The sequence below is a fragment of the Anabrus simplex genome, chromosome 4 (assembly GCF_040414725.1).
Source record: "Anabrus simplex isolate iqAnaSimp1 chromosome 4, ASM4041472v1, whole genome shotgun sequence".
Lineage (NCBI taxonomy): Eukaryota > Metazoa > Arthropoda > Insecta > Orthoptera > Tettigoniidae > Anabrus > Anabrus simplex.
In genome coordinates, this window is record NC_090268.1 from 248016807 (window position 1) to 248043894 (window position 27088).

General features: G+C 40.7%; 1 protein-coding gene across 2 annotated transcripts in view; it reads right to left on the reverse strand.

Annotated features, from left to right (window-relative positions):
* Positions 1-27088, reverse strand: part of gpp (grappa) — a 552218-nt gene that overhangs the window by 199499 nt on the left and 325631 nt on the right. The window lies entirely within an intron of this gene.

Sequence of the window (27088 nt, forward strand, 5' to 3'; positions counted from 1 at the left end):
TTGTTATTTTGTTAATGATTAATATTATTAATATTATCTATCTACATCACCTAACAATAGCTCTAAATCATACTTACTCTAAATTCACACTAACATTCATACAAGCTGTTCACATATTTAAGAGGAAATCTCAACAAATCAGGCTATTGGAGTGCTATTACGAATACTGACAGAGAGTGTGTCCCATAGCCTTGCCTCATGACACCTGGAATGAGTGGCTGTATACAGATGAGTAAGGGGTATCATAAGGGTAGAAGTCGATCTGGTATTATATCCATGGGTAGATGAGAGGTGTAGATTCGTTCAGAAGTTGAAAAATTAGTGTCGCAGTATGTAGGTTTCATAGTTTATCAATTTTCTTTCAGCCAGGATAGCTTCTGATAAGAGGAAATAGGTATTCTATAGTTCCAAGAAAATACGAATTGTATGCAAGAATTCATTGCAAATGCTTCATTGTTTGTACTACAGTTGCATTAGTTAGTAAAACATCACAGTAATAAATGATTGGAAAAATAAGAGTTTGAATTTTATTTACATATTATGTGGTAGAACAGATTGTTTCATTTTTACGGGGTGAAGAGAGGCATATACCTTTCTGCAGACAATTATGTGGCCATTCCAGTTTAATGACTAATTCATGACAATGCCTACCTTTCTTACAGACTTCTGAAAAGGTAAAGCCTGGAATGTGCTATTATGATTGCTTGCATTTTCTTCGTGTTTGCATACGAGCTAACTGAATTTAAAGTTGAGTTCATTTGGTGGATTGCATTGTCAGTATATCTGAAGATCGTCAGCATGAAGATGATAGTTACAGTCATTCCAATGAGAAGAAATGTCCTTAAGTCCAAGAATAGACCCCTGGGTAATGCCAGATAACTTAGTCCTCCTTTCAGAAGTCATTGTGTTTGATCTAACTCACTGTCATCTACTTTTGAGGTATGAGCCCAAGAGATGAATAGCAGAATGAGTCATGTGAAGTTTTTGTAACTTAGCTAACAATATTGTGACAAGTCAGCGGAATAGTAAGATAAAGTAACACTAAACTGGTAGCTTCTATACTAAGATTTATTAACTAATCATTAAACTACACAGGACCACACATTACTTTTGCTCATACACACACTTACACAGTTCGTGCTCTCTCTCTCTCACTTGTTCTCACACCACACAGTTTTACATTCAAACACAAGGTAAACAGTTAATGTCACCCAGTCACACGAACACACATTCTCTCCTTCGCCGTCAATCCGCACTGTAGCACGCTAGTCCGACAATAATGGCAGTCCATACACTGCACAGTACTGGCAGTCACTCACTGACTGAGCTCACGACTGAACTACACACACCCCAGGCAAGTCACTCTGAGTTGGTCCTTCCAGAACAGTCCGGATGCTAGATGTATCCAGGAACCTCGCGACATGGAAGACTCCAAATTAAACCTTGAGTAATTTCCATAGTCCTCTGCTGGCTACCATGGAAAGAAGCAAGAGGAGGCTGGTCTAAGCGTAAGCGGGTGGGGCTGATACGTTGACGCCCCTGGCCCGTACAAGGATAAGTATAGTCAGTTTTTGCTCATCCATTGCCCATCCAATGTCATTCATAATTTGTATTAGTGTTGTTGCAGAACGGTGTCCTTTTTTAAAACCAGACTGTAAGGGATCAAGTATTTAACTATTTGTTTATGCATTATCTACCACATGTTCATTTATTTTTTAAATGTTTTAATTCATAAAATTAATTAATACACAATAATTGATCAATTGCCATGAATTTCACAAGATTATTTTTCATGTGCCTTCTGTCTTGTAAATTAAAATATTCAGAATACATCAACTCCATGCTGCCGAACTCTTTTCAGTCAAATAACAGGGATGCCTACTTCTGGAATTTAAATCTTTCCCAGAACCCCCAAGAAGTAAGTTCTATGTAACAGGTACTCCCCAGTCTTGGTCAACAAACTGACACCCGATTACCTTGGATGGGTAGGCCCTAATGATAATCTTACCAAATTAAATTTAGAGTTAAAACACACAAATTATACATAGAAGGACTGGATATTATGTTCTATTTGTCCTTCATCAGTATGCTGTCATTCATTCAATGATCTATGGAAGTGAACTGGCCACTGCAGGACTTTGTCACAGCATCAGACTGAGGATTTAGTGAATACAGAAGTGGATATATATGATTTAAGAGATGAGAAATCAGATTCCAATATGTTTGAAGAGAGTACACTGTTATAGTTTTTACTGCATTTAAAGAACATTTATAAACATGAACTGAGTAGTGTTGCCAATTAACTGAAAATTATAATTTATTTGGAACCCTTAACCCAGCATTACTCGCTAGGTCCTTACGTGCGCCGTTACTCGCTGGTGAGCGCAGCGCTCACCTTTAGGTTTGAAGGCTATAATATGCCCATGTAAAGATGCAGGTATTCTTAATATGTTAATTTGAGATAATTATATATTTAGGAACACCGCCGACTGGAGTGGCTATGGAGAAGAGCTGTACATTCGGGAGACGCGCGAGTTCGATCCCCACCGTTAGCTGTCCTGAGAGTGGTTTTCTGTTTACGCTTCCAGGCAAATGGTGGGGCAGTTTATGTTCATAGACTACAGCCGATTCCTTCCACCTATTTAGCCAACTTTGTCCACCATCATTTATTTCATCTTTATTAGCTCTTCAATTGAGGTTGGCATCAGGAAGGGCATCCCGCCGTGAAAAAAGCTATGTACATTGATATCACAGTTTGCTGTAAACAAAAGTTCCTCTCCTTCCCCAGAACGTGCAGACACTCTGAAACAGAGTTATGATTACTTTCGTAAACCTCAAATGTTTCATTACCATCAGTCTCGATGTTCAAGAGCTTTCTTCCTTCGTTTCACACAACCACGAAAGTATCTGATCACTGGATGCGACAATAACTTGTAAATATTGTCTAACAACAGCCACAGTATAAATATTTCGCATTAAACACAAGCATAAAACAAACCCTGGCTTATTACAATGAGCGAAATATAAGTAGCACAGTTCCTCGCTACTGAGCGCACTGTTCACCAAACATACACTGCCGTGCCTAATAATGAATTATGGGTGTTTGTTTTCAAAGATAATGAAAATGACTGACACATTCCCTTCATAATAATCTGGTACAAAGGTACAGGGACTTTCAAAGGTGGAGGTCTTGTAACATTCCAACAAGAAGCAATATAGTACGAAGGTGAGCGCCGCGCTCACCATGCGAGTAACCACAGGTTAATATTATTTTTTCAAACCTTGTTGAGGAATCTCAAAGATATGAAAATCTGTAAGAGGGCTCAAATTGAAAAAATTATTCACAAACACAAAGAATTAGCAAGAAGTGTCAAGTCAATAGACCTGAATGAAGAGATGGCTAATTTGCAACAAAATGTTCTACAAAATAGAACTTTGCAACAAAAAATATCTTACAGTGGGCTGTTTGCTACCAGAATAGTTGAACTGTCTACAATACAAATCTAAAACTATACATCTAGAAATCTGGGAATCAAAAGTAAAGGCAGGTACAAAACCAGAATCTATAATAAAAATTTTAAAAAAGGAGATAGTGAACATCGTGGGGAGGATGTATTAGGAGTATGTTTTGTTGATCAAACATTTACACACCCTGTAAAAAATATAGCCACCCCTAAGCTATCAAATATTTATGGTATTGTAGGATCTGGTCTATAGAGGGAACAAATGAGTTATTCAAGAACACAGGAGATTTGTTGATTTATGAGCAAGAAATAAGATACAATGTTACAGAGGGTGTATCTGAAATATTTTTAACAAATGTATGAAAGAGTACCCCAGAAAACATACAGGCAGAATTTATTATTTATAACGTGCCAGTGCACACAGAAGTCTTGTTGCCTCTAAAATGAGGCCCTGGCTCATCAGATCCATTCCCTTACACATGCTTCAAAATTGAACAAATGTGTTCCATGAATGTATATGAACACTTAAAGTACTGCATTACATTTGTACTGTGAATATGCTTGCTTTGTGATAGCACAATTTGAAACACCTTCGCAACATCCAATCTAAAGTAAGAATTCGCAACAATATAATCCAAAAATTATGTGGTACAACTTGGTGTTCAACGGCAAATTTACTTCGATGCACAACTTTCGGACATGCATTTTCAACTGTCGAGTAAAGTGCTCCTCTTTGGTTAAAGAGCCCTCGCACCAACCTAATAGATACGCAGCTCAACACCACAATGCAGCTCAACACTGGAACGATAAGGTCTACACCCACATATTGGCTACCTGTCATCTACCGTATCTTCCCACCAGATTTTGGATGTAAAAGAGTCTCCCCTTACGGACTTCAAGAAAGTAATTTATAATCGCCAATTACCAATACACAGGTCTCGAAATTCACCGATAAGAACAGCAATAGAACTGAAAAATTCCAACTTCAATAAAACTAAAGAATGACAGTGGAAACAAGATACTAGCCCCGAGTCAACTCTGGCACAAACTGGTTCGTCGCTGCCACCTGGATATGAGCTTCCTCATGAAACTTGGCTTACTCTTAACAGGGTATGATCGGGCCATGATAACCCCACAGATTTCCACTACAGATGGATAAGAATTTCTACACCTAACTGCAATTGTGATGCCTGTAAACAGACCATCCAACACATTATCACCAAGAGTCCAAAAAGAAAGTACAGCATGGTGGCGACACCAGTGATATGATGGTATAGATGTTGATTCCCATAGGGAAACTGTCCAATAACAGACCATTTATATTGGTATAAGTGATTTTGCTCATGCGTTTCCAGATATAATTAGTTACATAACTCAAACATAAAGATATAGTTTGCTTTCCAAAACCATGTATGTATGTTATGTATTGTATCTGTAAAACCATACAATAAATAAATAAATAAATAAATAAATAAATAAATAAATAAATAAATAAATAAATAAATAAATAAATAAATAAATAAATAAATAAATAAATAAATAAATAAATAAATAAATAAATAAATAAATAAATAAATAAATAAATAAATAAATAAATAAATAAATAAATAAATAAATAAATAAATAAATAAATAAATAAATAAATAAATAAATAATACATACATTATCATTATAGACTGTTATGCCTTTCAGCGTTCAGTCTGCAAGCCTCTGTGAATGTACTAAACGTCGCCACAATCCTCTATTTGCAACTAGTGCTGTGGCCTCATTTAGTTCTATACCCCTTTTCCTTAAATTGTTAGAAACTAAGTGTAACCATCGTCGTCTTGGTCTACCTCTAGTTCTCTTACCCACCATAACAGAGTCCATTATCCTCCTAGGTAACCTATCCTCCTCCATTCGCCACACATGACCCCACCACTGAAGCCGGTTTATGCGTACAGCTTCATCCATAGAGTTCATTCCTAAATTAGCCTTTACCTCCTCATTCCACGTACCCTCCTGCTATTGTTCCCACCTGTTTGTACCAGCAATCATTTTCGCTACTTTCATGTCTGCTACTTCTAACTTATGAACTAGATATCCCGAGTCCACCAAGCTTTCACTACCGCAAAGCAAAGATTGTCTGAAAACAGACCAATGTAAAGATAGTTTCATCTGGGAGCTGACTTCCTTCTTACAGAATACTGTTGATTGCAACTGCGAGCTCACTGCATTAGCTTTACTAAACCTTGATTCAATCTCACTTACTATATTACCATCCTGGAAGAACACACAACCTAAATACTCAACTAAGTGGTATGATCCGAGCTGTCAGTGGAGAGATGGTGTGGAGTGGAATTAGTGATATTAGAGCTCCAAAAGGTAGGAATGATCATAATATGAAGATAAATTTGGAATTCAAGAGGACAAATTGGGAACAAATATTCATTTATAGGAAAAGAAATTAGGAATCTGAATAATTTATCAAGGGAAATGTTTAATAAATGTCCAAGTTCATTGAAGTAATTTAGGAAAAGACTAGGCAAACTGATAAGGAGAGTCTGCCACCCAGACAACAGCCCAAAGGTCACATCAATGATAATTGACTGATGAAATGAAATTGTGTATGGCTTTTAGTGCCGGGAGATCCCAGGACTGGTTCGGCTCACCAGGTGCAGGTCTTTCGGATTGACTCCCGTACGCGACCTGCGCGTTGTGATGAGGATGAAATGATGATGAAGACAACACATACACCCAGTCCCCGTGCCAGGGAAATTAACCAATGATGGTTAAAATTCCCGACCCGGCCGGGAAGCGAACCCGGAACCCCTGCGACCAAAGGCCAGCACATTAACAATTTAGCCATGGAACCGGACATAACTCATTGATGATCGATTGTCAAAACTAACATGCAGATAGTCTAAAAGGAAGAAAATCAAACAGCCTAGTCTACCATCAAAAACTATTAGAAGTTCATTCTAAAAATTAAGCAAGAGTGGTGTTTCATATCGTAGAAAGACACATGAAAATCACTAGTATGTCTAATATCTCAACTGTATTGTATAGTGATGATGATGATGATGCTTGTTTTTAGGGGCCTAACATCTAGGTCATCGGCCCCGTATTGTACAGTAGAGTAGAGTAGAGTAGAGTGAAAGTGTTACGTTACTGTACATAACTATACTTCTACTATACAAACGTAGGATAACATTGGACAGAAGAAAACGTTTCATTTACATTCGGAACAAACCATCTTAGTATGCTACATCTTGCCATGCAACTAAAAAGTATACTGTATTAAGACATTTGAAAAAATTAAAAACATTGAAGGAGGCCAAATTAAAATAGTTAAGTTCAATTGTTTACATGTAATGACAACACGAACTCTCAGAATAAGATTCAGTTGTAACAAACTTATGTTGCCATTGATGCTTTCACGGCCCGTACTTAAGACATGATACTGTATAGGCTTTTGAGCTTATACCGTGTAAAGAAAATAAGGTGAAATTCTTTACGATCCGCAGAGAACTGTGCTCTGCGTCATCAGAAGAAAATCTCGACTGTCCACGAGAAAGGCTTCTTAAACAATGACTTTTTGAAATGTAGATGTTATAATAGAAATGAGAAGTATTACGATCGTCAGCAACTTGCACTTAGAACCATACTTTTGATCTCATCTCGTAACTTATGTTTCAATTAAACCGGTCCCACTGGCTGCAAACCTAACACCATCGGGAGAGGTTTGAAGGGTTAGAAGAGAACAAGAGAGGTCCAATATAATAGTAAAGTCTTGTTATGCAAGAAGCCATATTTTCCAGTGTCCACTTAGTTAACATAACCTTTAAAGTGTCAGAAACACTAATTGTAACGCTATAACATACCCGTAAAAAAGCCACACTATTAAACAAGGAATGGCGTGTTTCATTCTATAAGAACATCCTCAGATTCTGTCAAATCACTTTAAATCGTGCACATATATGTACAATATTATTTACGTTGCGAAAACGTGTTAATGGTTGAGAGCTGGTGATAGGGTAAAGTAAGGTAATTTGGTAATAATTTTAGATTATAGCAACATAAAGGGGGAAAGCACATTATTTATTTTTTAATTTCACGCATCATATACAACAGAACATATGCTATATGTTTTGTTCATGAATGTTTTCTTGCAATTACTTTATCTTGAACTCTTATATGATTTTGTGCAATTCAACTGAGGGCCGGTTCTACCACCTACTGGTAAAGTAGCGCGTAATTTGCCCTCCGCGTAAAAGGATGTTTCCGTCCGACCACTCCCAGGTAGCGCTATCGGCAGCATAAATCGTCGTTACCCGGCGCGTAATTTAACGGCCACTTCGAGGGCCCGATAAGACTTTACCTGCCGCGCAAGTTCTGAGAGCTGAACATTATTAGCTGTATTTCTGGTGATATGCAACTCAAAAAATTAGCTTAGTATACTGAAAAAAGCAGTATACTGTAACAGTGATCGATATTGTATTGCAGGATTTTGAACATTAATGCTTCCCGTTAGTTGCAACGGTCACACCAGCCTCTCGCATCGGTAGCGCAGGGAACACATTTTATACGCCAAGCTTTCGTACAGAAACTCTAAAAGGATATAAAATCAAAATCTATTTGGAAATCATTTCAAATGGGCTTTAATTTTCTACTTTTTCAGTTTTCGGACACGAGATATATATTACTGTATGTATCCTATCTAACCCAAGCGTTTTCGTAGCGTAATGGTTAACACGTTTGCTTCGTAATACGAAGTGTGCAGGTTCGAGTCTTTATTATGACGATTCTTTTTTATTTCCATTATTAGCGTTGTGTTAATCTGTATGCCTCTTTTCATACGTTCTTATCACAATATTATGTCTACTAGGAAAATTGCTTTATATGTATGCTACCTATAGCAAGTGATGTTATGATTAATAGCACATAGGACTGTCGCTCAGGTAGCAGATTCCCTATTAGTTGTTTACATAGGCTTGTAAATTATTTCGAAGAAATTGGAAACTATTCCATTCCCGAATTCCTCTTTCTAAGAATGGATATTTATCCCGATTAGCTCTTTACATTTACAGTACCTTCCAACTTTATCTTCATAAAGTTAAAAATTAAAATGAAATGCTTTATCAATAAATGGAAGCATCTGGAACTAAACGAGGTCACAGAACTAGTTGCAAATAGAGCATCGCGGAGATACTTAATCAATTCACAGAAGCCTGCAGATAGAATGCTCAAAGGCAATAAGTCCGTAAAGAAGATGTGTGTGTATATACGTATATGGAAGCGCGTAAGATAGAGTTAAGAACAACGGCAGGGAACGAATATACATTTTAAAATGTAAATTAGAAATACGATGAAAACCTGCGTACCTTCTATTACGGAACGAGCGACTTGACCAATCTACTACGAGAATACTTTTCAAAAACGCTGCCTTACATGACAGATTATAACTGGCGTAAGAAAATGTAATCTCGAGATTTGAATCCCAATTAGGTATTGATATTGAAGATCATAGATTAAAATCACGAAAGCTTGACATGAATCGTTGTCCATAACTCTTAAGACTCCCCTTATTAGGCTTTTTGGTGATAATCAGCAGACGCAAGCAGAGGGAAATAAGACAATCGAAATGGGTTTCATGCATCTGACGATAGATAGCACCACACTCGAAAGCGAGAAATCGCTGAAAATCAGTCTAGCCAACTTTGTATATCGGTGTCTAGCTCCGGGTAGCTACCTAGCGCTTGCGCGGAGGTGGTTGGACGCAAGCCAAAGTACCAGCCGATTTACACCTCCAGGTAGTTTACCTCCCGGGCAGCTGCCAGCCACTTTACCAGCAGATGGTAGAACCGGCCCTTGGTCGGATGGCAGACCGGGTTGGACAACGGTTCGATAGTGTGTGGTGGCGAGCGAAACGCACCGTACCGGGTTGGACGGACCTAAGGTTTTACACCCCGGTCATAAACACGCGCCAACCTGGAGCAACAAATGTTCGGCGCACCAAGTCGGACAATGTGTGTGCGCATCAAACTGGTTTGAGCCAGACCTGAGGTGCGCGGCAGACAATCGAGTGATTCACTTCAGTTGTTGATCTCACAGTGGACGTGTCAAGTCACAGTGGTCTGTGTTTACATTTATTTCGTTGTTTTTGTTAAGACTACATTATGCACGAGGAAGTGAATGAAGAAACGCCACCAGATAATATTGTGTCAAAACAATCGAAGAAAATGAAGGCTGGAGATGCAGATAAGACGATGGTGTTGAAATTTATGAACCCTGCGTTTTTGAGAGATTTTATAGAAATCTACAGAAACGCAGATATCGTCAAAGGAGCACCATAACAAGCAAAAGAGGGATTTGGCTATGCAAGAGCTACTAGAATTCACAAAAAATACAATTCCTAAGGCCACTTTGGGTTTTGTAAAGAAAAGAATAGAAAACATTCGGAGCTGGTTCAGAAGAGAACTTGCCAAAGTACAATCAGTAGCAATCAATACAATTTATTACTCACAAATTAAAACAGACAAAGTGATAATGTGTATGTGACTCGACAAAGGTTGATTCGATACTGGTATGACAGTGTGTGGGAATGCGACGCACCAGACTTTTGTTGAACAAACAGCTGACGTACGAGGTTGGGGCCTTGAGCGGCAAACCTTGTTCGATAGTGTATAGAGATTCGCTGACCGAACTTTTGCGTGCCCCAACTCCGAGCAAACCTTGTTCGGCTGGTTCGTCGGACCAGGTTGGATAGTGTACAGGGGGCTTTACTTGGGAAGTACCTACAAGCTGCGACTTCTCCTCAGACTCCAATCGTAGTTCTATGGCCCCATTCAGTTCTGTATCTCTTATCTCAAATCAGTAGAAACTGAGTCTAAGCATCGTCTTCTGGGTCTCCCTCTGCTTCTTTTACCCTCCATAACGGAGTATATAATTCTCTCAGGTAACATATCCTCCTCCATACGCCTAAGACGACCCCACCACCGAAGCCGGTTTATGCGTACATTAACAAGTCGTCAGCATTCCTGATTACTGCACTTTCACCTAATTGAATCCCTCTCTGCCACTTAATACCTTTCAGTAGATGATCCATGTAAACTATGAACAACAAAAACTGAAAGCTTTTTTTTTTTGGCCTTACGTCGCATCGACACAGATAGGTCTTATGGCGACGATGGGATGGGAAGGGCTAGGAGTGGGAAGGAGGCGGCCGTGGCCTTAATTAAGATACAGCCCCAGCATGGGCCCCCGCAGGGGGGGGGGCACTTGCCCCCCCCCCCTGGAATTCTAAAGATGTTGATGTTCAATTGTTTAATGTCATACCAGATTATTTCATAAACTGAAATTACAGACAGTCATCTAGCATATGTTATAACTGGAAGTTTCTGTAAGCAATTTAATGATGCTGACGTTATATTGGTTTTTATATTCAAGAAAACTGTTAATGTGCCCCCTCCTGGAAAAGATCCTGCGGGCGCCCATGAGCCCCAGCATTTGCCTGGTGTGAAAATGGGATACCACGGAAAATCCTTTTCAGGGCTGCCGACAGTGGGGTTCGAACCTACTGCAGCTATCGAGCTCGGTAATGAAAGATTAAAACCTTGTCTTACCCCTGTAAGTACCTTGAACCAAGACCTCATCCAACCATCAATTCTCACTGTAGCCCCATTTGTCAACATAAAGGACTTTGGTTGATTTTAATAACCTACCCGTTATTCTACATTCCTCCAGTACAACGAACAGTTTTTCCCTCGGTACTCTCTCATATGCCTACGAAGAATTTTTGGGGATTCGTTAAAAGTAAGCAAAGGAACACCTATGTCAGTGTAATGAAATACAATGGGACGAACTAATAAGCGACAAATCCGTTGCTGACAGTTTTGCAGGCTATTTCTCATCTGTATACTCAGAGAAACGGGCGCGGTATGATTAACCGAAATATGAGAATACGGAAATAGATCCATTGATGAATGCACGAAATGATAATGAAATTAATACTACCGAAATTCAAAACCCAATACGCAAGATGAAACATAAAAAAGCCGCAGGCCTAGATCTAATCCCTTCGTATATAATTAAAGGCTCTGGAGATATTTTATTATACCCTCTCAATTATTTTTTTTAACTGAAACTTTTCCTAGTCCGCTTCACAAATACAGCGATTGGTCAGTAATTAATAACTACACACCCGTTGCACTTCCACGTTAGCAAAAGTTTACGAACAAACCCTATATCGGCCTGCGTTCGAGCACGTAGAAATTATCATCAGTGACGCCAAACGTGGCTTCAGACCGGGGAAATCGACAGCGACAAATTTGTTGGAGTTCACTCATGAAGTATCGACAGCCATGGATGCAGGAGGCAAAGTTGATGTAGTTTTCACAGATTTTAGAAAAGAGCATTCGATAAAGTTGATCACGATGTACTTTTAAATAAATTAGCTTATTATGGACTCTCTCACAGCTTGATCAAATTATTTGCATCATATCTCTCTCTGATAGACAACAATTTGTGTCTTATAAAGGATTTAACTCTGAGTATTACAATACTCTGCCTGGTGTCCTACATGGCTCAAATCTTGGACCTTTACTCTTCTTGCTACTTATTATTGATATTCCTAAATGCATACAGTATTGAAACATATTGCTATTCGCACACGATGTAAAAATGTTAAAACCATTCAGTCACAGGACTGTGGATTTCTTCAGAAAGACCTCAATAGCATATCACAATGGGGCGTTATTAACAAGTGTTATATAATGATATTTTCCAGGAATAAAAATAAAATTAGTCATTTGTATAATATTTTGGATACTAATCGGTCATCAGTGAATTCTATCAAGGATCTTGGTGTGCACTCTGACGCTAAATTGACGTTCTCTCTACACATAAACGAAGTTGTTGCAGATACTTACAGAATATTAGGATTTATTAAGAGATGCACACGTGACTTCACAAATCCCGAAGCAATAAAGCTATTATACAACTCCTTTGTAACAAATCGGCTAGAATATGCATCGACCATTTGGAGTCCCAGCTTTAAACTACGGTATATGAAAACAACGTTGAAATGGCTCAAAACAAATGCCTTAGATACATTATGTACAAATTAATAATTAGTAATTACCCTATATTTGATTCGTATGATAACGAAACAACTTGGCTAAGTCCTTAGCAAAAAGACGAGTAATTGCAGTTCTATTTGTCTAGAGCCAACGGCCGTAGCCATGTTGAAACACCGGATCCCGTTAGATCTCCGAAGTTAAGCAACATTGGGCGTGGTCAGGAGTTGGATGGGTTGCCACGCGCTGTTGGTGGGGGGGGGGGGTTAAGGGAATGGAGGAGCGGAAAGGAACTGGCCACCCTACCGCACGTAAACTCCGGCTCAGGAACACCTCTGCGAAGGTTCGGACCTGCCTTCGGGCAGAATAACCCTTACCTTACCTATTTGTCTACAAATTATCAATCTTATTGGTAGTCCTAACTTGCTTTCTCTGTTCAAGTTGTCTGTCCCTAATCCATCTACACGTCCAAAACATATTACTTTCTACTGCTCTAGATCAAGAACCCAACAACCTAGTAATTCATCAGTGTTAAAATCAATGAAAATATTTATTAAATATAACAATGAGTACACACTAAATATATTTGCAACTGCATACACTTTCATAGTAAAACAATGTAATCAAATAACTTAATTGTTTTTTGTTCTATGTTAAAATCCCACTTAGCTGAATCTTATTGTTAAGCTCATAACTTCAGTTCTCTTTCTAGTGTCTAGTAATACCATCTACTTCATCATTTTATCTTCTATAACATCACTACCATCGTGTATAATTACGGTACTAATGCAGCTTTAAAGCCGTTAGTAAATCATTTTAATAGTAATATTTTAAATACCTTGTTATACTATGTGCATATGTAACCGAATATTTGTAACATTATATTACTGAAGAGAAGTGTATTCTTGTTTCACTTATGAATTTATTTTACAAGGACTTTCATACGAGATAATATAATTTTAATTTGATATTTGTTTTTATTTAATCTAACAGTATATGTGTTTCACATCATTTGGTTTATACCTGTCTGAAGCACAATAAATAAATAAATTGTTATAATTTGACTTTCTATAATACATTATATACGGTACTAATTATGGGTAAAAACTGGAATGGCGGAAGTCCCTAGTAAGGTGCGCAATACAGGACGACTGTTGATCTTCTAAGCAGATTTTACGAAAATACTGGTGCGGCGGGCGGGGGAAGAGACATTTATAGAGATCAATCAGTTCGCTTAATGGTATTGATTGGGATGTCCACACGAGTCGTACTGAAGAATATCTTCAAGTAAACTCGGCAACAGTGCGGGTCGTCAGCCTTTCCGATTCTTGTGGACTAGCTGCAGTGGGGGCGGAAAACAGACGGGAGCATTGGCCTCAAGAAACATGCGGCGGCCACTAGGTAACCAAACGTTAAAGCGGATTCGAACAATCAAAATCCAGTGCAAACTGAATTCAGGCTGCACAACTGGAAATGTCGCTCACACGTACGAATTAAACACCGAGCACAGTTTCGGAATTTCTGAAATTTTTGATTTGTTTCCATAGACAGCCAAACCGATTTTAATATAAATGGCATGTTACGAAGAAGTGAAGAAGTGCCTCGAACATTTGTCAGTGATGCTTAAAAAAAGAACAAGTAGCAAATTAATCACAAGTATACATACACACTAGATTTCAAAAAAGTGCAAACACTGATAACGTTCAGAAGACAGTACTTACGCACAATGCGTTATAAAATAATAATAATAATAATAATAATAATAATAATAATAATAATAATAATAATAATATAAATCGAGAGTTTCGACCCGTGGCTTCGAAAAATTAAGGAATAGCGGGCGAGTTGGCCGTGCGGTTAGAGGTGCGCGGCTGTGAGCTTGCATCCGGGAGATAGTGGGTTCGAACCCCACTGTCGGCAGCCGTGAAGATGGTTTTCTGTGGTTTCCCATTTTCACACCAGATAAATGCTGGGGCTGTATCTTAATAAAGGCCACGGCCGTTTCCTTCCCACTCTTTGGTCTTTCCTATCTCATCTTCGCCATAAGACCTATCTGTGTCGGTGCGACTTAGACATTTGTAAATAATAATAATAATAATAATAATAATAAATAAGGAATCGGCCCAGGACAGACAAAGGCCACGAAGGGTATGAAACTGAGACCCTAGGCCCCGCATAGCTCATTCCGTCAGGGTCGGAAAAGAACAAGTTGACCAAGGCAGGTCGTCGGATAGGATAGATGAAAGTGAAGAGCAGCCTGGCAAAAGTAAAAGTAATGGCAGGACTCAGCTAAGGATTTCGTGATCGCCAACGCACAATCGCTAGTTAGGAGCCCCAGGGCCCCCTTTAGTCACCTCGTATGGCAGGCACGGGATACCGTGGTTTTTAGTCTACCGCCCCATCCACAGACGGACAAATTCCTTACGCTTCTCGGGGTCGGAAAGGAACAAGAGTTAACTAGGGAAGTCTGACACAGGACCCTGGTACAAGTGGAAACAATGCAAGACTCGCCAAGGGTTCCAGTGGTAATGCTCTATTGTAATAAATGGTCTGATTTTATTATTTAACTAGCTGATGTACCCGTGCTTCGCTACGGGATTCTCAGAAAGACTGACTTTGTGGTTTTCCTAACCTGAAATCAACATAGGTCATTACAAAAACGTAAGTATGAATGTAGCGATTAAAAGCAATGCTATCATATAAAATACTCGATCAAATGGAAAGCCGCAAGTTTTATCACTTTTAACGAACAGAGCTGCGGTTAGATTGCGGTGCCAATCTAATAGTCCAAAGTTCCAGAGCTGGGATGACCAGGCCGCAGATTGCCATGAACACTCATCTGCCATTATTCCGCTAAATATGCACACTGTTCATTCCAATCAGTGCCTCAGAGTAGGGATTGAATAGCCCGATTGCTATGATGATCCAGTGTGTTACGTACCAGTTGTATCAGAAAATTTATAAACCAGGGGAATGGCATGCTAAAGAAGAAAGTTATCTAACTCCCCAGCTACTTCCCATCAATATTCAGACAGGCTGTTACACACTGTACGACTGGGCGAGTTGACCGTGTGGTTAGCGGTGCGCAGCTGTGAGCTTGCATCCGAGAGATAGTGGATTCGAACCCCATTGTCGGCAGCGCTGAAGATGGTATTCCGTAGTTTCCCACTTTCACACCAGTCAAATGCTGGGCCTGTACCTTAATTAAGGCCTAAGGCACTCCTAGTCCTTTCCTATCCCATCGTCGCAATATAACCTATCTATGTCGGTGTAACGTAAATCAAATAAAAATACTCTGTACGCAACAGTAATCCTATCTACCAGGGATGAGGGGCAACAGAAGACACAAAGCACATCACGACAAACAATGGTCAATGTAATGTTATTGTTGATCAATGTTATGAGCTTTCTATATTGTAGGCCTTCACATTTAGTTTTCTTTCGACTCTGTGATTTGTAAACCATAAATTGTAGTTTCTTATTCTCCGACTTTACATACCGATTTTCATTAAATGCTGTTTACCCATTTTCTCGTTACTTGGCGCTGATATGGACTTAGTAACAAAAATCCAAAATCATGAATATCTTTGTGATCATAGCCAGTACGGTAACAATGTATAAGACATGAATAATAGGAAATTTGATACTATATAACCTTAGTTACGTAGCATTCATCGATTACACCTCTAATAAGAAATATTTCAGAATTACATTTTAGGCCTTCCCCTAAACTACCATTTTTCTCAGCGTGAATGCAATTATTAATAGAATAGATTGTAGCAACTTATTCCCCAACTTTGCATACCCATTTTCTTTAAAATACGGCCATTAATAACAAATGGTTGGGAATTCAATTTTAGGCCTTCCCCTAAACTACCACTCAGCGTGAGAAAAATGATTTATAGCCTAAATTGTAGAGGCTCATCCCCCGACTTCACATACCGATTTTCATTAGACCACTAATAACATAAATAGTTGAGAATTCAATTTTAGGCCTTCCCCTAAACTACCATTTCACTCAGCGTGAGCAAAATGATTTATAGCCTAGGTGGTAGAGGCTCATCCCCCGACTTCACATACCGATTTTCATTAAATTCTCTTCAACCGTTTTCTCGTGATGCGTGTACATACATACATACATACATACATACATACATACATACATACATACAGACAGACAGACAGACAGACAGACAGACAGACAGAAATTACGGAAATGTAAAAAGGGCAATTTCTTGTTACTATGGACATGACCGATACAGAAATACCATTATTTTCAAATTCTGAGCAATGCACAGACAAAACTCTTATTTTATATATATAGATATACAGTACATTTCCCCAATACACACTTTGCGAACAGACGAAGTTCTACTATTTTACGAAAGCGACAATCAGACTTTAGACCCATTTGTAGCGAATATTTTATCATTTACACTTGATCTAACAGCAGCGATTAGGGAAATTTGTGGCGAATATCATCACCTACACTCGTAAAAGCATATACGAGTAGCTGATTATTAGTAAAATGTAGATAAACCTTACTCTATTATCTAATTGAAATATGTAATCGGGAACAAAGATATTTTTAGGCGATCACTTTTATTTCATTCATCTTCTTACTTTATGTTCTTAAATTTGTTCAGTACCACACTAATTTTACATAAATTGCGTTCGATCTTTCGATAAGGTCCTGAATTCATCACAACCCAGTTCGCGTACAACCAAATGAATAAGTACAGTACTCAGCAAGAGGAGAATTTGGTTCAGAAAGAAACCACATTTCCTGAAGAATGTAACTCATACAGCAAATACATACTCATAGTAGGCCCACTAGCATGAACCGAAACGCAATAATGCTTCTAGCTTTGCGCAATTACGCGTATAAGAAAAAAAATACTATGTAACATAACTAGTTAACAAAAGAATTACGCACAAAAACGCATCAAGTATGCGCAAAAAAATTACAAAAATAACAAATTACTGGACAACGTTTTAGCGATAGATAGCGTGATACAGTACATGGCAGCAAAAAAAAATCCATTCCACCCCGTCAACATCCACGCGTACCAACCACCGTTTATTTTACGTGGGCCCTCCCCATCACATTACCACAGGCTTCAGGAGTACCTCTGGTTCAACCTCAAAGACATTACCGACCTACGGTCGTGCAAGTATACTTGCGCCTTGCAATACGTACCCATGGCCAGTAGGCAGTAATGTTCGATCTTTGAATGTTAAAAGCTTAGCGTAAAATCGTGAAAAATCGTATATATACTCCATTATGGCAATCCATATCACATACGAGTGTTAAGCTATTATCCCCAGTCAAGAATTGCTGGTAGATCTAAAACACTGAACGTAAGTTGAACATTAAAGCTTGAAATTTTCTTCACTAGACGAAAACGAAAAATAATTCATGCAGTAAAGGGTTAACACTCTTTCCCCTTGATAATGGTCTATTGTGTTGTGAGTTGGCTGTGCATTTACAGTCGCGTAGCTTGGAGCTTGCATTAGGGAGATTGTGGGATCGATATATTCAAGATACATACCGCTACCCTTAAATCAATAAAATTGTCAGAAGATAATAGTTCAAAATCTTTGGAACATGTTTATTAACACGGACAGCACATGGATGGACATTACCTGGCGGATAATAATCTGTGAGAGTATTCCTGACGCGAGGATACGGATTCGCAGTTCTCTGCAGATACGTCTGGTAGCAGAAGCTGATCGGGTGAGCAGAAGTTGAGCGGGGACCTCACGGACATCTCAACTACTACGCAGTCCACTAAATCGCGTCTACTGATACGAGTTTATTGAATTGACCACTACTGTCAACACTAGAGCACCATAGACATGTTACATCCAACATTTGTAATTTCCCCATACGATCAACCTGCCTCTGGAAGGCTCAAAATACTACTTCTCTCGCAAATGAGTCTAACTGCAGAAAAGAAATATAGTCTCGTCTAAGTCAGTCAGTCAATCAATCAATCAATCAATCAATCAACGATCTGCATTTAGAACTGTCGCCAAAATAGCAAATTCCCTATCAACTGTTTACCTAGCCTTATTTTAAACAGTTTTCGAATAACTTGGAAATTTATCGAATATTTCCCTTGATAAAGAATGCCATTGGCTCTACGTCCCACTAACTACTGTTACGGTTTTCAGAGGCCGACGTGCCGGAATTTAGTCCCACATGAGTTTTCGTGCCAGTAGATATACCGACGAGGCTGACGCATTTGGGCACCTTTAAACACCACCGGACTGAGCCCGTATCGAACCTGCCAAGATGGGTCAGAAGGCCAGCAGCTCAACCGTCTGAGCCACTCCGCCCGACTGATGAATTCTTCCCCATTTCCTTATTCCTTGTCTTGTAAGACAACATTTTCCCCAATTAGTCCTTTTGAATTCGAAATTTATCATATCACAATATTTTCTCCATTTAAACGCTCCGCTGAAGCTTATTCATCAACGAATATCATTCCACGAGATCTCTCCACGGACAGCTCCAAACATACGACTTAGTCATGCATCTTGCCTCCTTACCCCCATGTCTTCCCAGCCCAAACTTTACAGTATTTTCGTAACACTACTCCCTTGTCAAAAATCACCCAGAAAAAATTGTCCTACTTTCCTTTGGATATTTTCCAGTTTTCGTATTCAGCAGTTCTGTTACGGGCCCGATACAATGGAACAATACTTAATTGGGATCTTGCCATACACTTATACGCCCTATCCTTTACATCCTTACTACAACCCCTAAATACCCTCATAGCCATGCCAATACATCAGTGACTTTCCTTAAAAACCTTTAACACGATTATCCCAAATGAAAATCATTCCTTATCATCGCCTAGGTATTCCCATCAGGTACTAATACACCACCAACACAATCATTAAAACTGAGAAGACTTTCCCTCTTGGTAAAACCTACAACTTGACTTTTCATCCCGTTTACCATCGTACCATTCACCGTTGTCGATCACACATTGTCCAGGTCTCTCTGTAGTCGCTCAAAATCCTGCATCTCATTTACTACTCCATACACTAAAACATCATCCGGAAAAAGTTTTATCTGCGATTATAGTTCCTTATTCATAACATACACTATGTGAGCAAAAGTATCCGGACACCTGGCTGAACATGACGTACAAGTTCGTGGCGCCCTCCATCGGTAATGCTGGAATTCAATATGGTGTTGGCCCACCCTTAGCCTTGATGACAGCTTCCATTCTCGCAGGCATACGTTCAATCAGGTGCTGGAAGGTTGCTTGGGGAATGGCAACCTATTCTTCACGGAGTGCTGCACTAAGGAGAGGTAGCGATGTCCGTCGGTGAGGCCTGGCAAGAAGTCAGCGTTCCAAAACACCCCAAAGGTGTTCTACAGGATTCAGGTCGGGACTCTGTGCAGGTTAGTCCATTACAGGGATGTTATTGTTGTGTAACCACTCCGCCACAGGCCGTGCATTATAAACAGGTGCTAGATCGTGTTGAAAGATGCAATCGCCATCCCCGAAGTGCTCTTCAACAGTGGGAAGCGAGAAGGTGCTTAAAGCATCAATGTAAGCCTGTGCTGTGATAGTGCCACGCAAAACAAGGGGTGCATGCCTCCTCCATAAAAAGCACGACAACACCATAACACCACCGCCTCCGAATTTTACTGTTGGCACTACACACGCTGGCAGATGACGTTCACCGGGCATTCGCCATACCCACACCCTGCCAGCGGTTCACCACATTTTGTACCGCAATTCGTCACTCCACACATTTCTCCACTGTTCAGTCGTCCAATGTTTACGCTCCTTACACCAAGCAAGGCGTCGTTTGGCATTGATCTGCGTGATGTATGGTTTATGGGCAGCCGCCCGACCATGAAATCCAAGTTTTCTCACCTCCCGCCGAACTGTCATAGTACTTGGAGTGGGTCCTGATGCAGTTTGGAATTCCTGTGTGATGGTCTGGATAGATGCCTTCCTATTACACTTGACGACCCTCTTCAACTGTCAGCAGTCTGTCAGTCAACAGACGAGGTCGCCCTGTACGCTTTCGTGCTGTACGTATCCCCTCACGTTTCCACTTCACTATCACATCAGAAACAGTGGACCTAGGGATGTTTAGGAGTGTGGAAATCTCGCGTACAGGCTTCTGACATAAGTGACACCCAATCACCTGACCACGTTCGAAGTCCGTGAGTTGCGCGGAGCGCCCCATTCTGTTCTCTCACAATGTCTTAATGACTACAGGTCGCTCATATGGAGTACCTGGCAGTAGGTGGAAGCACAATGAACCGAAGAAGAAAAACGTATGTTTTGGGTAGTGTCCGGATACTTTTGAACACACACACGCGCGCGCTACCTTTACAACTCTCAATTTATTTGGTATCGCTCCTTCATGCAAACAGTAATCAAATAAGTATTCCAGATATGGTACTGCATCGCATCCCATAGCCTTTAATATATCTCCAGAAATCTTCCATTCCAGCTGCTTTTCTAGCTTTCAACTAATGTATATTTTTGTAAATGTCTGTATTATCAGGTACATTTCAGTAATTCGCCAATATTAATCGCCCCCTCTACCTGAACACTATCCGTATATCCAACTAACTTTGCATACTCCGGACCGAAAACTTTTGCCTTGTGTAAGTCCTCGTATATACACTCCCCTTGTTCATTTATAACCCCTGAAATGCACTTCCTGGAACCTGTTTCTGCCTTAAAGTGTCTATACATATCCTTCCATTGCTCCCTAATAATCATATCGCTGCGAATTGTGTTTGCCTTCATGTTATCCTCTGATGACTATATAACACAATTTCAATTTCCTAGTAAGCTTCGTCAATATTTCCTTACTCCCGCAATCATCCCTTGAGTCGTATTTTCAGTTCACAAATAGAGAAAGACCACAAAGATCTTGAATTTTTACGATTTAGACAATGATAATCGGAAATATTAAAACATGTTGTAAAGAAAGAATGAATGCATCAAACGAGATATTTCTTTCTAACCTGAACCTCCTCCTTCATCTCTTTATTTCCCTGTTATAATATAATGGGTCCTTACCCTTTTAACGCGTTTAAAGATGCATGTGTTTTCACACTCGTTCACAGTTGTTTAAATCCCATGCCATAGGCTGTTTGCATTTTTTTAAACATTTTCCATTAGTGAGAATTATTTTTTAATTCCCCATGCCTCTCTCATCAACCATTTGGTACTGCCTAATAGTACTACTTTTACGACATTCATTTCAATCATTTTTTTTAACTAAGACAGAGACAGCTTGATGATTTTTTTTTTTTTCAATCTATCACTTTAGGTTCTTGTGACATATCGCCAGTCTGCGCTATACACAATCGAGTCTAACAAGGAGAGGACAGACCCTGCGTCCAACCGATTTCAACGAGCTTCAAGTACCTGTAAGGTGGGGAAAGGGGCGGGGGGGGGGGGGGGAGAGGAGGAGACACTCAACAATAACTCGTGTATAACTTTCCTTTTCGAGAGGGGGAAAAAAAAAAAGAAAGAAAAAAAAAAGGTCAAATAGCATGACGCTAAGGTCCGCAACTTAATAATTTCTGAAAAATTGATGAATCGCAGATGCCAATGAAACGTATACCATGTGATTCAGTCGCCCGTTCTAATGTAGCTTCATACAACCCACAATACTAATTCCGTCCTGAAAACATCTGCCCTGCCGGTACGCTCAGACAACACAACCGGACATCTTGGTATTTATCACCTCAACATGATAGGATGTCGCAGTATTATACTATACCCGTAATACTAAAAATAAATTTCGTGTGGCTATTTCTAGCTGCGTGCAGCCCTTGTAAGTGTTATGTGTGGTGTGTAAGTTGCAGGGATGTTGGGGACAGCACAAACACACAGCCCCTGGGCCATTGGAATTAACTAATGAAGAATAAAATCCCCGGCCCGACCAGGAATCGAACCCGGGACCCTCTGAACCGAAGGCCAGTACTCTGACCATTCAGCCAACGAGTCGGACACCCGTAATACTGAAAAGAAAAAAAAAACGTTGTGACAGATAGGGCTGGAGGGGAGGAGCATTGCACGTGCCATTGTACGGTGTTGCCACATTCACTTTCCCACAGCTTCCGGTTCGCTTGTTCATTCGTTCAGACCACTGTGTTCTGTTGTATGTAACTCAGAAGTGAGATGTTTGGCAACTCAAAGCAACACGAGCCAGTCAGCAGGCTTATCTCGATGGCAACCGCTGTGGACCCGCCCCCGTTTCCAAGGCAACCCATACCCCCTACTACGTTATTCCCACCCATGCAGTAAACGGACCCGCCTTTAAGAACTGTCAGAGTGCTTCTTTAAGTATGACGACGTTAGTATTAAACACTGGAAGACATGCGTGTGCCTTCTAGATCATATGAACCTAACACGCCAACGAAACACTAAATTAATATTGTGACAGCATCAGTGGCGATGGGCTCACAGTATCACATGAGCAAGTGAAGACTCGGTTCTAATGCATATTCACGCATTCATGGATAATTCAAAATCGTTCCCTTTGTTTCGACCTGATTTCATCAATCGATCGAGAGCATTCGACTTATATCGAAGCTCTGTTACACTGACAGCTCTTAGTTTCGACTGAAAGTGCAGGGAAAACACTACAGATTGTGCTACGAGTCTGAATGCTATACGCATGAGCATGACGCCTTGTTTTATGCACAGATATCGCCACAAGCGAGGAGCACGGCAAGGTATGTGCCTTTCCCCTCTACAACCACCATCAAACCAGAGAGAGTATTTCAGATGACCACAAGAGTCCGCTACCTTCCCTGCTACTGTTGGCTACAGCTCCCAGAAATTACTACTGCATTACATCGCCGGAAGATTCCGCTAGTGGGCAATTCTGAACCGGTGTTCTTAATCGCGGGAAGAAATTTGCTTTACATTATGGTTGGAGAATCGTTTCAAGTGAAATTATTTTAGTACCGGTAAATGTCGTTCCGGTACACATTATTTTTATGATTGTTGTCATACCTAGGTGAACTTCGTGCTAGGTAAAACCAAGAATAGTGTTCGTATCTGTTAATATTCACTACAATACAGCATTGTAGCAAAGTTGCTGTGAATTTTACTTTCAACGAGCCGAGTAGCTTGGGCTAACAATGGCCAACGTTTTACTGTGGCTTTTCAGCTCTGCATTCGGGGGACGGTGGGATTGGTCCTACAGTTCGTTGTCCTGAGAATGATTGTCCTTGGTTTTCTACTCACCTCACTAAGGCGAATGTCGGAACAGTTCCTTTTATAGGCCACGGTCACTCATCTCTAACCTTCTCCGCACCTCAAATCGACACAGCATTTCTCCTGGCCTTACAGAGGGCGTCACCCTCTAGGAGGCCAGCCATGAGGCTGCGGAATGAAAACATTTTAGCAGTAGTCGTGATTTTAATAATAATATTGTTATTGGCTTTATGTCCCAGAAACTATTTTTACGGTTTTCGGAGACGCCGAGGTGTCGGAATGTAGTCCGGCAGGAGCTCTTTCACGTGCCAGTAAGTTTACTGACACCAGGCTGACGTATTTGAGCACCTTCAAATACCACCGGACTGAAGCAGGATCGAACCTGCCAAGTTGGGGTCAGGAGGCAAGCGCCTCAATCGTCTGAGCCCTCGGCTCGGCAGTCGTAATTTTAGTTTTGTTGGACACTCACAGATTAGTCTCGGAAAACTCCATCCACGGCTATAAGGGTTCTACCATATTATGGGTAGAGAAGCGACCGTACAATGAACTTTTAGTGAAATGATTTATGTTTTTTGTACTGATTTGCATTCTACTTTGGTGCAAGGGAGACGTGAACAAAATGTTGTAATGAACCCCTGAAAATGTTGTCGCGAGCCACCACTGGACAGGAGCAAACCTAATACATGCTATAAGCTGAACAGTGTGCAGTGCGGAATCGTAGCGTAGTTGATAAAGGAGCGGCGGAGAGCGTTTACGTGTGGGGTGGGAGGTTCCGAGTCCGGAGCGGAGATTCCATACTTCCCATACTTCGAAATGTCCGACTCGTTGGCTGAATGGTCAGCGTACTGGCCTTCGGTTCAGAGGGCCCCGGGTTCGATTCCCGGCCGGGTCGGGGATTTTAACCTTCATTGGTTAATTCCAATGGCCCGGGAACTGGGTGTTTGTACTGCGCCCAACATTCCTGCAACTAACACACCACACATAACACTATCCTCCACCACAATAACATGCAGTTACCTACACATGGCAGATGCCGCCCACCCTCCTCGGAGGGTCTGCCTTACAAGGGCTGCACTCGGCTAGAAATAGCCACACGAAATTATTATTATTATTATTATTATTATTATTATTATTATTATTATTATTATTATTATTATTATACTTCGAAATATTTGTTTCATACGTACCGCACGTGATGTTGGTTCAATTCCTGCTTTCATGCAAATTGTGTGTGAATGAATGTGTGTGTGAAAGAACCCATTAGTTACCAGGCCAGACACATACGGACCGGAAATAATAGGAACATAACTGCCCTGACGATGTTTTATCGAAACAAATACTCGATGTGATGACCGTTTTGGTTTATGCACGTTCGGACCCACTGTCCAACAGATCGTCTTTCGCGCTGAATGATTCCAGGTGTAATTCCTCGGCATGCAACCGTGATGAATTGCCGGAGCTAGTCGGGGTTTTCCGGCGCTTTAGTGTAAATGACGTTCTTCAAATGCCCCCACAAAAACTCTAACGGCATTAAATCCGGTGATATGGCGGTCCAATTCCTCGTTCAGATGGTTACGAACGGGTTAAATCAAATGTGGCAGAACGCCATCCTATTGCAATAACACTGTCAAACGATCGTGCAAGGGCACATCCTCTAGCAGCAGTGGGAGTTCCTAACGCAGAAAGTGCAGGTAGTGTGGGCCCGTCCAATGGCCCTCAAAGAAATAAGGTCCAATCTGGCAACCCACCAAGATTTCGCACCACACATTCATACCCCAGCGTACTTGATGGGCCGTCTGTCGCACCAAGTGAGCACTGTCCGGACTCAAATAGTGCATGTTGTGCCGATTGGCGTTCCTATTATTATGGAAGCGCGATTCGTCCGAGAACAAGATGCGCGATACGAATGCTGCATTATTGTCCAGCCTGCCTAATAGCCACCGACAGAACTCCATTCGAAATCCCACCCTTGGACCTCTTGGTGTAGCTCAAGATGGTATGGATGAAATTTATGTTCATGCCGTATTCGCCAGACAGACAGACGGCTGGCTGGCTGGCTGCCTGGCTGGTGTTCACTTGTTGTGCAGTCGCCGTGGATTATTATAAGCTGCCTTCAGAACGGCATCTTCTGTTTCTCAGGCCCTAACCAGCGGAGTATGCGCAGAGCACAAAATGAATAACAGCGTCGTTCTATCGTTTGAATGTAGGAAAAGTGGGTCGGCGTTTACGTATTCAGATATCATACCGATGCAAAAACATTTGAACGAAGCACGATTGGAACCGCCGATGGCACATTCCGTCAATTGCTAGGCTAATGCCTAACCACATCCGCTACGCTAAACTGTCGGGAACATGCTGGTAGTACGACGAGAGTAGAGTACATACGCCATCCGGATCGGTGTGTAAGATTTATTTACTGCACTGTTACCTAGTTTTATGCATTGATTCCCCTCTTCGTTACTCCCGGTCACGAAGCAGGACACAAAGATAGTTACGTGGTCAAAGGACATCGCTACATGATTTCAAGGCGACATATGTTGCGGGAGGACGACATAACCTGTCGGTAGGGTTCAGAATCGTATGCAAAATGTGCTTACTTGACGTTAATACCATACAGTACGCCTGCAGGGGAATAGCCACCTTATAACCACGTCGCACGTTAGTTGGGTTGCATAAAACTACATTGGAAGAGGCAACTGAAAAACACGGTATTATGTACCAAAATATACAGTACCGGTACTCATTTTGGCGCAGTGCGCATGCGCACGCCTGAGCGTCTGCGTGTTGTTACGTCATGATGAATTGCTAGCTGATTCAAGAACGTGGTGCTCTGTGATTGGAAGTGACAATGGGTCTCGCGATGGAGGAGAAAGTGTTTATAGTGGAGTATTTTCGCTCGTACGGAAACATTTATCAAGGTGGGCCGAGTATAAAGTTAGTGCGGAACAATATCGTGAACACTTCAATAAGCCAGCACCTAGCAACACAGTCATGCTATCTATTATTAAAAAACGTTGTCGTACGGGTAGTGTATTGTGTCAACGCAAGGATAGGTCTGGTAGGCCAGTAACTGTGTCCACAAATGAAAATCGTGGACGTGTCCTCAATTAGGTGTTGCAGTTTCCAAAGCGAAGTCTTCGGCGAACAGCCCTGAAATTAAACATCAGCCCTATGTCATTTCGACGATTGTTTAAAGACATAAGTGGATTTCCGTAGCGAATACACGTTGGGCAACGATTGACGGAGGACGATAGGCATGTCAGGGTGGAATATTGTGCACGATTTTTGGCCATAGTGTACGAGGATCAAGATTTCTTGCTCAACGTGTGGTTCTCCGACGAAAGTC